This window comes from Urocampus carinirostris, chromosome 6, assembly GCF_059441175.1.
Source record: "Urocampus carinirostris isolate Australia breed hairy pipefish chromosome 6, RoL_Ucar_1.0, whole genome shotgun sequence".
Classification (NCBI taxonomy): domain Eukaryota; kingdom Metazoa; phylum Chordata; class Actinopteri; order Syngnathiformes; family Syngnathidae; genus Urocampus; species Urocampus carinirostris.
In genome coordinates, this window is record NC_142354.1 from 38,924,588 (window position 1) to 38,937,678 (window position 13,091).

A 13,091-nucleotide genomic window follows, 5' to 3' on the forward strand; every position below is an offset into this window, starting at 1 on the left:
TTTCAGTCCTTAAGTCGACTAGCCCCTTTCGAGCACTATATCAGCGTATCTGCCATATTGGATGTGGCCATAAAATCTGCAAATTATATTCCTCAATTCCAGTTAAAATGACACTATAAAATCAAGTACAACATTTACTACTTAACCAATAAGTCCTGGCTTCATTTCCACTAATGGTGGGAAAGTAAATCAGGCATATTTAGATATTGTTTCAGTTTTAGCAGAACCATTATGGCCATAGTGTTGATGTACTCAAGTGGCGTACTTGCAAATGTACGTACATGTATGAGTACATTGCCAACACTTGCTGCAAAGGATGTAATTTATATTTAGTCACTGCAGGACTGTAGAATGAAAATATTGGATAAAGTAATTATTGTTTCTTCACCCACTCACTTCATCCATGCATTTTGTTTGGCCTGAGATTTGAGAACACAACCCTCCACAGAGTTTGGCTGTCATGGCTTTGGAGGCATTTCAGCCTCAAGCGAGTCTAGTTTACAGTAATCCCTCATTTTTCACAAGGATTGCATTTTAAAAACATCCTTCAATATTCATAACCCGCAAAGTAGAAACATTTATTTATGTATTCAATTTTTGTTTATTTCTTTATACATTGAAACTAAAGAACAAGCCCAATTTACAGACTAACATATTTTTTTAACAGATAAAAGTACTGTACTTTATTAAGTTTTCTTTGCATTTTCTTTTATTTACAAAAAACTTCTCTACTGTCAAATTATAAAAAAAAACAATAATAATATTTCCGCTTTATTCAACACCTGTATTACGGACAAGATCCACTTTACTTTGCCAGGATCTTGTTGACGTTTTGGAAAACTGCATTTACACTGTTGGTTGCCGCAAAAAATGGAAATACTTATATATGCCTTTTAAGGAAGAAGATAGATACTGTATCTATCAATACTCATTCGAGAACATTTATAACATGTTTTGTTTGCCATTTTACAGAAACCATATATTTTTCCATCATCAAACATTTTTGAAAGAGTGCCGGTGAGCCACAAGGGAGCGCAAGAGACCAGCATCTGGCAAGAGCAAGTTCAGTGGGTGGAGAAGTCCAAATTTATTGGCGATAGAAAGCATCTTCTTCTGCCTTTCAGTGCTTTTGTCAGTCAGGACCATTGTTGAGATGATTGCTTTCAGAGAAATTTGAAGTTTAAAATTTTGACTATGCATAAAGTACAGTAGGCTTCTCAAGCGACTTGTATAACTGTCTGTATAACTCAAATCGCAACACAGGCAGACACAAGCAAACAAACGGCGAGGCGACTGTTTAGCCTGTCAGAATGCAGAACACTATCCAAAATGAAAATCTGCAAAGTAGCGTAACTGCAATCAATAAACCGCGATACAGCAAAGGATTACTGAAAGCGAAAACTCTCCCATACTCCCTCTTTTTTCCTCATTTAGGAAGCAGCTGCTATCACACAAAATCGAGTTAACGGTATCCCTGAATGTAAACAGGAAGCACTTCTCCTGCGGGCTTCTCCAGGAGTCCTGTTATCTCCTGTTAGTTGGCAGGAAACCATTATCTTGCATTCACAGCCATGCCGGCTGCACACCAGTTGTCTGAATCAACTGTGACATAACCTGTGACTGGGAACCAAATGACAGACAAGTAGCGGGTTAACTTTGCACAACTTATAAACGGATGTGAATCTTTGCAAAGTTTCACTAGTGTGTCACGTTCAACACCTTGTTCCTGCCAGAATCAAAAGATTAACTCATACTGACATGTCCACTGAGGCCACAGGCTAGTAATAACATCCTCCATAGCAAGTGAGCATGCAGGGTTTTACAATAAGTCTCTCTTTTGGCTTGACTTCGCTTGTGAGCCTGTTATGTGTAGTAAGGGAAGGCGGTGAATCTTACCCGTTTACGGCCATACCACCCCGCCCAATCTTAGGAAGATACTAGGTGCTATAAATCGTTTATTTGCCGTTCTTACTGTACTCCCCTGTGCTGTTGGTTGTTGTTGTTGTTGTTGTTGTTGAGTCACTAAAGGCGCCTAAGGTAATCCTTAGTAGCGCTAGACTCGCTCGTGGGAGGCTCCGTAGTTCTCCGAAAGAGAGGGGGTTGCGACTGTCCTGTGCCGCCAGGCCTGACGGGGTGTGACCCAAGCAAACCAAGCATACGAAGCCTCTGAAGTCCTGAGTCCGTTCGGAGAGGCCGGTGCATGATTTATAGAAGCCCCGTGGGCAGGTAGTACAGGTGATTGGGGTGTGGTCGCAGCGAATGGTTCGAAAGCACCACTGGCATTTGGACTGGGGGCCAGGGTTGCCCTCGAAGTCGCCCGCCCTTAGAAGAACAGAGAGAGGAGAGTAGAAGAGAGAGAAAGAGAGGGACAGATAGAAAGAGAGAAATACAGACAGAGTAAAACGCAAAAAGGGGGGGAAATAGAATGAGAGAGGTGGGAAGAGAGTAGGAAAGGGATAGAGAAAATGAGAGATAAGAGTGTAAAGGGGGGAGAGAGAAAAGGATAGACAAAGAAGGAGAGGGGACCGAGAAAGAAAGAGAGAGCGAGTCTGAGTGGATTGAGTTGGATTCGCAAGGCTCCCCCGGGAGAGAGCCCTTCGCAGGACACCACGGGAAGGTTCCTAGTCTTTATCCTGCCCTGTGCTGTTGGTGAAAATAGCAAAACCACAATAGCATTTTCAAGTCAAGTCATGTCATTTTTATTTGTATAGCCCTTAATCACAAAGAGTCTCAAAGGGCTGCACATATTATTGCACAGACTATTATTTCAGACTATTATTACACCATCCCCTGATCTGGAACTAACATGAGGGCAAGGAAAAACTCAAAAACCTCAACATGAGGAAAATGAAGAAACCTTGAGAAGGGACCGCACATGTGGTCTTCCCCTTTCAGGATTACCAGACAGCGAAGGATGTTGCAATTCCAAATAATACAGAGATATTGTCCACTGGTAGGATCTGAACCATGAGAGGACGGTTCCTGAGAGACCAATCGATTTTTCCACCCGTTCTAGTAAGACATTATGGTCCACTGTGTCAAAAGCAGCACTAAGGTCCAGCAGCAGCAAAAGTGATGAAGCGCCAGAGTCCATTGCCAGTAGGAGATCATTGGTTACCTTAATCAGAGCTGTCTCAGTAGTGTGGTTAGCCCTCAATCCTGATTGCATCGATTCAAAAAAAAATTTCTCTGATATGAAATCATTTTCACTAAAGTTTATTTATTTTTAGAATACTCATGCAGACTGTAAAGTGACAAAATAGATAGATAGATAGATAAATAGATAGATAGATACTTTATTCATCCCCGCAGGGAAATTCACACAAAAAATTAGCAAATAGTATACAAACACTAATTTTAACGAGTGATTTTCTGTTTCGAAATTCTCTCCTTTTCTTTTTCTATGAACATGTGAACTTTGCTGTTAGATTTCATATATATTATTGAAATGAGCTAAAGCTTCTTTTAACTTCTGCAATGGCAGAAGGTCTCTGCAAGGTCTTCATGTTGCCTTAAAAGCACGTCCGTGACCTTTTTTTTTCAGGTAGAATAACCCCGGAACAGGTTTCCTCAATGTTCTTTGGTTGATCAAAGGTAGTCAGCAAATAGAGCTAGAGTGGGTGCTTTGCGAGAGGTGCCTGGCTTTGGTGACATCTAGTGGACATATTTAAAGTTGCAAGTCATTGATGACACATTAATCTCATGTTCGGCTCTTTTCACTGTCTCGGCTACATTTGGCTCACGGGCCATGAGTTTGACACATGTGAATTAGCATCTAATGTATGACTGCATAATATTTTGTCCCATCAAATGATAAATAAGATGTACTTCACTTATTTATAAATCTGATTTTGCCTAACCAGAAACAAACCTCACGGCACGGCACTGTTACGGGCTCGACTTACCTAAACATTTCTATTCGTGGCGGGAAATCAAAAGTGTATCCAAGGCTAACCTGACATATGATAGACCCACTGATCACCAGGTGAATTTATTTTCCCAAGGTAGTGCTTCCTTGTACCAATGTACCAAAACAACCATTTTGATTCATCATTTTCAATAATGAGGAATGAGTTACAGCTAGGGCAGCACGGATGATGAGTGGTTAGCACGTCCGCGGCTCAGTTCTAAGGTCATGAGATCGAACCTTCATTTGTGGAGTTTGCATGTTCTCCCTGTCCTTGTGTAGGTTTACTCTAGGCACTCCGGTTTCCTCCCACATTCCAAAATCATGCATTTCAGGTTAATTAGCTTTTCCAAATTGTCCCAAGGTGTGAATGAGCGAGTGAGTGGTCTGTCTCTGTGTGCCCTGTGACTGGCTGGCAACCAGTTCTGAGTGTCCCCTGCCCACTGCCTGAAGATTCCTGGGATGGGCTCCAGCATCCCCGCGACCCTACTGAGGATGAGTGGTGCAGATAATGGATGGATGAATAAACAGGTATAGACTACAGACTAGTAAGATCAGGCCTAGATATTCGGCCCTCTCTCACCCAGCCCCATAGATTTTAGGGCACCCCTGACCAAGTACCTTGATTTGCATGTTCAAACCTAAAACACACCTGATATTGAGCAGTTAAATAGCTATTACTGTACACCCACATTTCCGTTTCATCCAAATTATTTTTTATAACAGGGATCCCTTAGTTTAGTATCTATTCATTGCTTTTGTATACATAACATGGAACATAATCAATATTATAATTTCCATAACTGAAGTTTATTTTGACATGCTATGAGCTTTCAAAAATGCGACTCCAGTTTTTCACGTAAGTACTTATTTGGTGTGCATTAGTTTAAATGCCTTTTGGCTGAGAGTAAGTGTCCCGGCTTTTTTGCATTTCGGAGATGGAATATGAGCTTGCTCTGTCCACTCCACGCATCGGCCCGGTATTGCAGTACCTCCGGGAACGGTGCATTCGCAATGATCGCAGCAGGGCTTTAGGGCTAGGACCTTAGCTTGGCCTTTTGGCTGAGAGTAAGTGTCCCGGCTCCTAGGCTTTGTAGCGTATTATGAACTGACCGATAACGGATAATGGATAATGAATAACGAAGATAGATCAATAACCCTTAAACCCCCCCCCCCCCCCCACTTGAAATCGACACATGATCGAAGATTTGCGACATACTCTTTGGAAAGCAATTAATCTGTATACTGGCTCCTCCGCTGAAGAGGCAAGCGGTACAATTTGTATACATTTTGTATATTTCAAATTTGGCATATTAGCACCATTAACTAATTGTTATCATGTCTCTGTTCTGGCTCCCCATTGAAAAACAGTGCATTTCCGTGAATCACAGTTATGCATGCTACTTACGGTCACGGAAATTCAGTTTAAGAAATTGACTCACTGATGTTTATCAGATTCAGATTCAGATATACTTTATTGTCATTCGTGTACACGTGAATACAGAACGAAATGTCGACACATCTGACCCGCTCAGTTTCCTTGAGCGTCAGCCGGGATAGATAAGTTTAACCATGTCTTCGTCAGAATTTTAGCGCATCAGTTCGTCATCTCACGGTTCGATGTTAGTTCCAGTTGATGTTAGTTCCAGTTTTAAATGGTCCAGTTTATTGTCCAGAGAGCGAACGTTGGAGAGGAAAATGGATGGGAGAGGCGTTTTGAAGGGTTTACCCTTTAGCCTAGCGGTTAGCCCGGCCCGACAACCTCGCTTCCTCCTCCGGTCACACCGCTCTCTTGCCACTCTGCTTCGCTGCTCTGTAGGCCGCTGGGTCTTGTTGACGAAGCAGTCCGAGGCTAAGTAGACACTCCCAGTGGTCGTAGCACCAAGCGCTTGATTTCTGGATGATCGCATATCCAGCAAAAAAACTGCGATCGTATATTAATCTGCGGTTTGAGTTGACTTTGTTCGCCGTCAAAACTGAGTCGAAGACTGGGTTTTATGACCGAAGTGTAAAAAAACTATAGCGAACCGATGTAGCCGCAGCCGAACAGGGGCGCCGCCATGATGACTATGGTCAATTGCTCATTGAAATAAGAGACAAAACCACTAGTAAAAGCTTATCATTCATACAGGAGCATATATTTATGACAACATGAAATAAAAATGTGTAGACTGCTGCGATAGCCCTTTGCAATGACATATTCTGTAAGGTCACTGTCACGGACCTATGCTCAACTTGTTGAACAAAGGGCATGTATGATTGGTGCCATTACCATTCTCACAAGAAAAGCACTGAGTGTGACGGAATAGTGCTGTCATAATGTCTTTATTGACAAAAAAATAAAAGTTCAACATAAATAATAATTTTATGATGGTGAAAGTTTGGATTTTGGCGCAAGGTATTAAAAACATAATTAATCTCCACAGATAATTTCCGTTTTGAAAGCAGATTGCTGTTGAAACTCGGAAATAGAGCTTGATATGATACACGGGGAACTCTATAGTCAGGGTCAGCTCAAGTCGAGAAAATCGAGTTCAAAGCTCCTGCTGCCTTGTCTCCAGGTAATTGGGTTACCACGGACAGGAACTCCATTCTCAATTATCCCTCCTCACATCCGCCCATTTTTCAGTCTGGACTAGAGGAAAGAAGAAAAGAATAGTTTAAAACATTATGTTCACTAACTTTGTTTTTGTTTTTTAAACCTTGGCTGCTGTGGCTGATTGCAGAGGTCTGTAAACTCTCAATGTCAAATGTTGTTTTTTCCCCCAAGCAAGTTCGTGTGTGGATCTTTATTATAGCACAATAAAAACAAGGTCGTTGGAGGAATTTAAGATTTTCGAGGAATCTTAAATGATCGCTCCACCTCACTGTCCATAGTATAGTCATGTTTCATTAATAAACATACAATAGTCAGAAAAGTAAAGCATTGTAAACTTTTACAATACAGTAACCCATTGATACATCACGGTTGACATATCACCAGTGTTCCCTCTAAGCTGTGCGCGTGTGCAATTGCGCACTGCTCGCACATTTTCAGCGCACAAGAAAATCCAGCCAACGCACAAAAATGAGGGCTCAAAATTACTAAATAAGAAGCGACTTAAGTCAAAGTTACAGTGCATGAAGGTAAAAATACAAGGGTTCCCCTGACGTTGTGTCCTAAATGCGGTATTTGGAAGTCAAGGTCCAAGTAGAACGAAGTTGAGTAAAGTCAGTAGAGTTTTTTCGAGAACCGGCTTCTTCAACTCGGCTCACTAAAGGGAACCGGCTCTTTCGGCTCCTAAACAGCTCTTCGGGTTCTTTTTGCTTCTTTAATCCCAACATGACCAAATATTATGTAAAATTATGCACAAAATGACTTAAAGGAAGGGGGGAATACAAAACTCAATTCCAATGAAGTTGGGAAAGTGTGTTAATTGCAAATAAAAATTGATCCAAGTAAATTGCAAATTCTTTTCAACCCATATTTAAATGAATGCACAGCAAAGACAACATATTTATTGTCTTCACTCATAAACTTTATTGTTTTGGGAGAAAATCATCAACTCTGTAATTTGATGACAGCAACACGTGCCAAAATAGTTGGGACAGGTGTCAATAACTACTCAGAAAGTGGATGAATGGAAATCAACCAACTATTTGCAGGTGAACAGATGAATTAGCAACAGGTGAGAGTTGTTACTGGGTATAAAAAAGGGAGACCCGAACAAGCTAAGTCATTCACATGCAAGGATGGGGCGAGGTTCACCTCTTTGTGAACAACTGCGTGAGCAAATTGTTGAACAGTTTAAAAACAACATTCCTCAAAGTACAATTGCAAGGAATTTAGGGATATCATCATCTACAGTCCATAATATTGTGAAAAGGTTCAGGGAATCTGGAGAAATCACTGTGCGTAAACGGCATGGCCGTAAACCATTATTGAATGCCCGTGACCTCCGAGCCCTCAAGCGGTACTGCATTAAGAACCGACATCAATGTGTAAAGGACATCACCACATGGGCTCAGGAACACTTTGGAAAACCACTGTCAGTCAATACAGTTCGACGCTATATCCGTAAGTGTGGGTTAAAACTTTATGTTGCAAAGCGTAAGCCATTCATCAACAACATCCAGAAACGCCGCAGGGTTCTCTGGGCCCGAGCCCATCTAAAATGGACTGATACAAAGTGGAAAAGTGTTCTGTGGTCTGATGAGTCAGTTTTCCAAATTGTGTTTGGAAATTGTGGACGTCGTGTCCTCCGGTCCAAAGAAGAACAGAACCACCCAGACTGTTATGCACGCAAAGTGCAAAAGCCAGCATCTGTGATGGTATGGGGGTGCATGAGTGGCCAAGGAATGGGTAACCTGCACATCTGTGAAGGCACCATTAATGCAGAAAAGTACATTCAGGTTTTGGAACAAAGTATGTTGCCATCCAAACAGAATCTTTACCATGGGCGCCCTTGCTTCTTCCAGCAGGATAATGCCAAGCCACACACTGCACGTCTCACGACAGCGTGGCTTCGTAGTAAGAGGGTGCGGGTGCTTGACTGGCCTGCCTGCAGTCCTGACCTGTCTCCCATTGAAAATGTGTGGCGCATTATAAAGCGCAGAATAAGACAAAGGAGACCCCGGACTGTTGAACAGCTGAAGCTGTACATAAAGCAAGAATGGGAAAGGATTCCACTATCAACGATTCAACAACTAGTCTCCTCACTTCCTAAACGTTTATTGAGTGTTATTAAAAGGAAAGGTGATGTAACACAATGGTGAAGAAGCCCCTTTCCCAACTACTTTGGCACTTGTTGCAATCATAAAATTCTAAGTTTATCATTATTTGCTTATGGAAATAAAGTTTATGAGTTTGAACATGGATAATCTTGTCTTTGTGGTGTATTCATTTAAATATGGGTTAGAAAAGGTTTGCAAGTCATTCTATTCTAATTTTACTGACATTTTAAACTTTTTCCCAACTTCAATGGAATTGACTTTTGTAGAACAAACCAAAAAAAAAATACCGAAATGAAAAAGTAGTGAAAAGCTGAGAAAAAAAGAAACAAAAGGAAGAGGAAAAAAGGAGGAACAATTTAGAAAAAAGCCAGAAAAAAAGAAAAGAAAGGAATGTAGGAAAAAAGAAATTAGAGAACAAAAAGAAAAAAGTAACAGCTCAGAAAAAAATAAACACGATGTGATTTTTAAAGGAATTTAAAAAAAAGTAGAAAAAATACGGAAAAAAGAAGAAAAAGTTTAGCATTCAAATAATTTCCAATTATATCAAGTGAATCTTGTTGCCAACATTGTACTTCCACTAAAAAATGTGATTAAGTACAGTTCTGTATCTTACAACCGACTCAATAAGCCCCCAAAAATGTTAATAATATGCGACAAAATAAATCAGGAAATAAAAAGAAATGGATATTTTGTGAAAGAATTGTAAGAACAAACGACGTTTGTAGGCCGTACAACCTTTGCAATAGTACATGAGTCAATTCATTCAAAAGAGAAAAATAATTTTGCATTGCCGGAAACTCAGCAAAATGTAACTTGATGTCAATTTTTGGACATGTTTGATAATGGATTAGTTGCCACACTTGGGATTGCTGTTGCTCACTGTTGTTTCAAGCGTTGCTCACCGACTTTGTGTGAAGGCTCAGACCTGTGGAAAATCACAGGGAACATTGCATATTACCGTTTGGCTACCTCGAGAATTTTTACCGCCTATTGTAATCTGCATTCTGATTGGCTTAACCGTTTCCCTGCCCCCTTTCTGCTTGTTTGCCTACTCGTTAAATACATCGCGGTCCGAGTTGTGCACGTTTGTAAAAAAGCTTGAGGAACCAACAATACGCATGCGCATATCTCTCTCATTTTCAAGCTTCTCTAAAAACCATCCTGTCAGCAAAATGCTCTGGACCCACAGAAGCTCCCCAATTTACACCAAGCAGTAGCTTAGGAGGTAGAGCTCTCGTCCTGGGATCGAGAGGTTGCGGGATCGATTCCCTACTTAAAATGTCGATTACCCCCGATAAGCCGGTAGGAGTAAATATATACTCAGCTTCAGACTAGTTGGTATGATCAAGCCTAGATATTCAGCCCTATCCGACCCAGGTTCTCCACTGCCATCGGTGTGTGAGTGTGTGTATGAATGGGTAAGCGTGAAGCAGATTATAAAGCGCTTTAGGAGGTCTTCAGTGACTCGAAATGCGCAATATAAATGCAGACCACTTACATTTATATACAGTTTTCTGACAAAAAACAACACATTCTTAACTATTTTGAATGAATATAGATCGATACAGTATGTGTTTTCTTTGTTATTAGGCTTATATAACGATTTCAATTTTTTGCGGCTCCAGCAGTACTTAAACCGGTAAATTGGGTTTGTTCTTGGGTATTTCATGAATAAAGGTTTCTACCTCACGGGTATTTACTACCGCGGAACGTTGTTGTAACACAACCACCATGGAAAACGGGGGATTACTGTAAACCCAAAATTTACTCAAACCTATATATAGTAAATACATACTGTAGTAATGCAGAGTTCAAATGCAAGGTATGTTGTGTTTGTTTATTTTAGGGTAAGATTTTGTTTTTTTCACTAACATTCGGTCGTCTCATCTAGATGACGGTTGACTGTATTACTCATTTTATTTACAATCCCAATATTAAATGTTGTCTAAAATAAGATTCAGATTCAGATATACTTTATTGTCATTCTTGTACACGTGTATACAGAACGAAATGTCGATACATCTGACCCGCACAGTTTCCTTGAATGTACAGATATAAATAAAATGTTGTATTGAAATACTAATAATATACCAAATCATTTTAGCTATGAGTATTTTACAGTAGTGCAAAGAGTGCAAGAGGAGCAGCTAACCAGATGTGCAAAATGGGCAGTCAGGTAAACAAGTCACTATACAATAACAATAACAATGGAGTACGATAGTGCAGAGGAGAACAGATGTGCAAAGGAGTGGCTAAGTATAAGAGAACTAGCAAAAAGCAAACAAATCTCATAGCCCTGAGAGTCATTTTGCTTATTTATTAATGTGATAATATCCTTTTTTTATTTGGGAAACATGATTAAATATGTCAAAAAAAGAACAATTAGTCCTGAAATAGGAAACATATTTTACCAATAAGGTAAGGATTAGGCCAAGATTTACCCATTACCTCTCGGCTGTGTGTTAACTACTGATACGACGTGCATAAATATTTCCTTACCTCAAACAACAATAATTGTGTTATTACTGAATTATTAACAAGGACACAGGCAGGATATGCACGATTATTTCATTCATACACACCATCCAGTATGTGTCCTTCAGCAAATCCCAGCATAGCAACGGCTAACTTTGACAATATTCCTTTATTAGATCCACTGAGGAAAAAACAAAAAACAAAAAAAAACATTCCTTCCATCATTTTAGTCCCCTTCGTGACATACGAATCAGGCTCAGTGTTTTATAGTCATCTCCTGCTACGAAGACCTTTTGCGTCAGCTGCATCTCCAGAAGCCCCACTAACCTTGAATCAATGCCTTCAACAGGGGAAACAAAGGCCTCTCGAAGAACATTCTATTTTGACCCTGCAGTAAGGCTCTTCTCTTTTTGTTCCAGTATTTTATTAGCACCTTTGTGATGCACTCGTATAGTTCTGGTGTCGTATTCCTTCTGCAAGACGCCAATATCATCATTCCAACATTGTGAACTCTAACAATGATATGCTGAAATACATGGGGCTATTTATAAACTATGGAATATCTTCTTAATCTTGTGAAATGAGGATCTCCCTGGTGGTGTTTCTGACAAAATGGTCCTATTATGAAACATTCTCTTTTTATTATTCACTGGGTCAGCATGTTCAATGAGAATTTGAGTGTGAATGGTTATCTGGGGGCAGCACGATGACGCAGTGGTTAGCGCATGTGCGGCACAGTTCATTTCTTGGGAACCTTCTGCGTGGGTTCAAATCCAGCTCCAGACTTCCTGTGCGGAGTTTGTATGTTCTCCCCGTGCTTGCGTGGGTTTCCTCCGGGCACTCCGGTTTCCTCCCACGTTCCAAAAACATGCATTTCAGGTGAATTGGCCGGTCCAAATTGTCCCTAGGTGCGAATGAGCGAGTGAGTTGTCTGTCCCTGTGTGCCCTGCGATTGGCTGGCAACCAGTTCAGGGTGTCCCCTGCCCACTGCCTGATGATTGCTGGGATGGGCTCCAGCACACCCGCAACCCTACTGAGGATAAGCGGTGCAGCTAATGAGATGAGATGAGATGGTTATCTGGCTCTGTCTGACCGCTGATCAGTGTAGTCTACTTTTTAATGATCCATTCATCAACCATATTTTTTATTTCCCGTCCTGGTTTTCAATTGTAAATTTTTTGGCCTTTTTTGAAAACAGAATTTCGAATTGAATTGTATTTTACAATTTTCGAGTTTTATTTATACTATACAGTACATGTCTTGCAGTTTTACCGTTTGGATCATTGTATTATATCCATTACACTGCTACTAGACCTTGTGTTATTTTGACATATAATAATGAAATGAAAAGCTGGGCACAGAGCCAATGATAGCTAACTAGCAGGGAGAAGCATAATATACTTACAATCAACTAGAGGGAGTTTTTTGGTGCGTGTTACAATAATCTCTAACACGTCAGGCTTAACTATATAGTACTATTCCGTCAGTTTTTTTTTGCTAGTCCCTTGATTAATGGAAAACTAAATATGGAAACAGAACAGTTAAAGTTGCTGTTGAAGAAAAAATACATTTATGTAACAATAATGATAAAAATAATAATTGTACTTTGAAGCGCTTTTCAGTCACTGTACATATAGTAGGACACAACAATAAAGCAAGTGTAAAAGAAGCAAGTAATACATAGCAAATAAAACACATTAGAGTTAAAATGGGGCGGTATCTGAGGCAAAAAGGCAAGTCTGAAAAAGTGAGTTTTGAGTCCGGATTTGAAGGTGGACAGGGTCACAGAATTTCAGAGGTCGGACGGCAATGAGTTCCAGAGCTGGGGGGTAGAGCGGCTGAAAGCTCTGCTCCCCATGGAGCTGAGGCAGGAAGGTAATATAGTCGGATAGAGGGAAGAAGATGATCTGAGGGTGCAAGATGGCGTGGGAGTGTGAAGGAGGTCGGAGAGGTAGGGAGGGCCAAGGTTATGAATGGCGGTGTAGGTGTAGAAAAA

The 13,091-nt window shown here is 40.6% G+C and overlaps 1 protein-coding gene and 1 pseudogene across 1 annotated transcript in view; both read left to right on the forward strand.

Moving 5' to 3' along the window:
• Positions 1–13,091, forward strand: part of LOC148364764 (metabotropic glutamate receptor 4-like) — a 445,635-nt gene that overhangs the window by 203,129 nt on the left and 229,415 nt on the right. The window lies entirely within an intron of this gene.
• On the forward strand, positions 4,789–4,921 carry LOC148364766 (U2 spliceosomal RNA; annotated as a pseudogene).